Below are 3,567 nucleotides of genomic sequence, written 5' to 3'. Positions count from 1 at the left end.
GTGGAGCACATAGTATCACAGAATCATAGAATAGTAGAGTTGGAACAAGCCTATAAGGCCATCAAGTCCAACCCCCTGCTCAATGCAGGAATCCAAATCAAAGCATTCCCGACAGATGGCTGTCCAGCTGCCTCTTGAATGCCTCCAGTGTTGGAGAGCCCATTACCTCTCTAGATAAGCCCACTACCTCTCTAGGTATGGACATAAAAACAGCATTCTTGCATGGAGAAATAGAAGAAGAAATCTATATGTGCCAACCACCCATGGTGTGAAGTGCAAGGAAAATAAACCACAGTGTGAAAACTGTGCAGTGTGAAAACTGCAGAAATGCATCTATGGACTTAAATAGGCTGCCAGAGACTGAGAAACTTAGCCAAATGCTCCTGGAAGAAGGCTTTGTACAGGGCATAGCTAAGCCATGCTTGTACAGCAGATTCAGGAACAACACATGGACTGACCTTTTTATTTACGTAGGTGAACTACTGTCAGCTTATAGAGACCCACAGGAAAAGGAACAGCTTGTGAATGATCTAAACAAGGAGGTTGAAGTGAAGTGCCTTGTTGATGTCACGTTGTTGTTATATGCCTTCATGTAGATTATGACTTATGGCGACCCTATGAATCTTTTTGGATATGTTCACAGGGTTTTCATGGTAAGAGGTATTCAGAGGTGGTTTACCATTGCCTTCCTCTAAGCCTATGGCATCTGATATTCCCAGGTGGTCTCCCATCCAAGTACTAACCAGGCCTGACCCTGCTTAGCTTCCGAGATCAGACGAGATTGGGTATGTTCAGGGTAGTCACTTACTACCTCAGAATACAAATTGAAAGAGAAGAAGATGGATCCTTCTTGCTGAGTCAAAGACAAAAGATCCAAAATCTTCTTGAGAGTCTGGGACTAAAGGATGCACATCCAGCATTTACTTCAATGCAAGTAGGATACCTGAAACCAGCTCTCGACAACCAACCATGGGAAGACCATGAAAGCTACAGACAAGCCATCAGGAAACTCCCATATATCAGCACTATTGCCAGGCCAGACGTGACTGTAGCAGTAGGATACTTGTGCAGGAAAATTAGCTTGTCAACCAAGAAGGACTGGGAAGCAGTCAAAAGAGTGGCGAGATACCTGAAGGGCACTGTAGCCATGAAGATGAAGTTAGCAGCTACCAAAGATCCCAAGCTGATAGGATGTGGATGCTGACTGGGGTGAAGATACCACAGATAGGAAATTTGCCAGTGGAAACATCCGCTATGCAGATTTAATGATCTGCTGGGCAAGCAAGAAACAAGAGACTGTAGCACTCTCTGCCACAGAAGCAGAGTATGTGTCAACTTCTGAAGCAAGCAGACAGTTGGCATGGCTGCTCACACTGTTTAAAAAATTAGGCATTTCTATATCTGGCCTTATCTCGATGCATGAAGACAACTAAGCATGACTCATGGAATCAGAAGGGGTGAGTTCACGAACCAAGCACATAGACATGAAGAACCACTACATCAGAGATACCTATCACAGAGGACTACTTAAGATAGAGTAGTATCCTACTGAAGAGATGACTGCAAATGGTCTGATCAAGGCATTGGACAAAGTCAGACATCAAAAGTTTTGAGGCAAGATGAACCTCGTGGCCTGAACCAAGCAATATTTCAGAAGAGGTGTTGGAAGTGTGGCAAGAACTATTTGGTTCTCTTTGCATACCTAAGGGGAGATAGAGAGAGGGTCCTCCAGCTGGCTAGACTGCCCAAGCCTACTTGTATTCCTCTACCTGTCTTCCTTCAATTGTAGACAGATACACTCAGGGAGCTGACCACACTTCCATCATCTCCTTCCTCCTTCTTCTCAGACCAGCCAAGGGAGAGCAGACATCTTCCCTTTTGTCTCACTCCTGTAGCATGGGGACAATGACCAAGCCTGGCCATTGTGTCTTCAATTTAGTTAGTTAGAATTAGAGCCTTTCCTATAAAGTATGTATTTCTGTTAATAAAATTTTTGTTTCTTATTTTACTAAGTCTGAAGTCTCAGTGATTCAAAGCAAGATAAAAGCTTGCTTTCTCTCAGGTGAACTACACACGCATGCTGCACAGAATGCAGAGCAAGCTACACTCAGCTCAACTCTGCTAATTTTACCAATCTATAACAATTGGCAACCCTCTCGCCCATTATATTTAGAATTCTGGGGGTGGTGGTGATGGCCAAGTACTTCCATTGCTCCCCCTGTGAACACATTTGGTAAGGCAGACCTCCTGTGTCTCAATGTCTTCCTGCTCATTCTGCTATGCAGGACCCTTGCCTTAAAGTCTTGCCTTGATGGCACTACTGTAGACTGTGCTTGTGTAAAAACATCTCAAGTTATAGCAAGGTATGGGGATGAATGTGCAATGGCTCTTCTCCCTCTAAATTGTAAAAAACATCAGTTATTCAGACCTGTCTCCAGCAGTAAATGGAGTACACAGGCCCCTTGTAAGGCAGAAAGCAGAAGTCAAGAACGATGCTGTAGTCCTTTTATTCACAAAGTTGGAGAGTTTGGAAGCAACCTAGAGATGTTGCAGATGAACATTTACTATAGTTGCTTATGTGTCATACCTCTCCCATGTCTGGGATTTAAAGGCTGCAGCACCAAAATATCATGCACTGAACCCACAGATCTTTTAAAACAAATATTATTTGACCATTTTCATTGATGGTTTAATGGCACTTTCTACACAGGGGGAATCATTCAGAGTGGAAGGGGAGAGACTAATGGGCACACAATGTAGTTCTGGAAAATGGATTTTCATTTGCTCAATTGATTTTGTAACAGATTTTTTTAAATGTTTCTCCATATCACTGTGCTGAATTATGTACAAGGTAATTTAACAGAACACAGCAGGGAAAGATTCCTTCACTGATTCATTTCTTAAAATAACTAGTGTGGTATAGTAATCAGAAAAGCAAAGCCAATCAACCTACAGAGCTTACTCTCACAGTGCAGGAAAGAAATGTTAAACGACTATTTTTCTTTTTAGAACTCTCCTGAAATATTCACTTGGCAGTTTTTAATAGTGTACCTTGTGTTCATTTTCATGAAGATTTATTTCAAAGTGATGCTGTTGTTGCTGGATGGCAGTATTTCCCCCACCCATCCCACAACTGAGGTTACAAGCATACTCCCCACAGTGGTAGTTTGGACATTTTTTTGCCTATACATTCAGCATTTGAAACCAGGAGTATGCAGTTTACTTTGATTGCCAGGACCACTGAAATGTGTAATGCAATCTGTCCATTGGGGAGGCTATACGATTTAAATTGTTAGATGGTTTCCCTGCAAGCTAGATAGGAAGTAATCACGTTGGTTATGAGCATTTCGTTCAGCAAATTGCAAGACAAATTGCATGGAGAAAGTAGACTTGGAGAAGTTTTATCCTTCTCTCATAATATTAGAATCTGAGGTCATCCAATGAAGCTGAGTGGTGGGAGATTTCAGGGCAGACAAAAGGAAGTACTTCTTCACACAAGTCAATCGTTAAACTCTGGAATTCACTGCTGCCCTTAGTTCACTTATAAAAATGTAAATGTACTGCCTT

At 42.2% G+C, this 3,567-nt stretch overlaps 1 pseudogene; it reads right to left on the bottom strand.

Annotated features, from left to right (window-relative positions):
* Nucleotides 1-694: 694 nt before the first annotated feature.
* LOC133384702 (5S ribosomal RNA) lies at nucleotides 695-808 on the bottom strand (annotated as a pseudogene).
* Nucleotides 809-3,567: the final 2,759 nt, after the last annotated feature.

Source organism: Rhineura floridana, chromosome 4, assembly GCF_030035675.1.
Source record: "Rhineura floridana isolate rRhiFlo1 chromosome 4, rRhiFlo1.hap2, whole genome shotgun sequence".
NCBI lineage: Eukaryota > Metazoa > Chordata > Lepidosauria > Squamata > Rhineuridae > Rhineura > Rhineura floridana.
The sequence above is the reverse complement of the archived record's forward strand: the minus strand, read 5'-3'. Positions and strand labels throughout refer to the sequence as shown.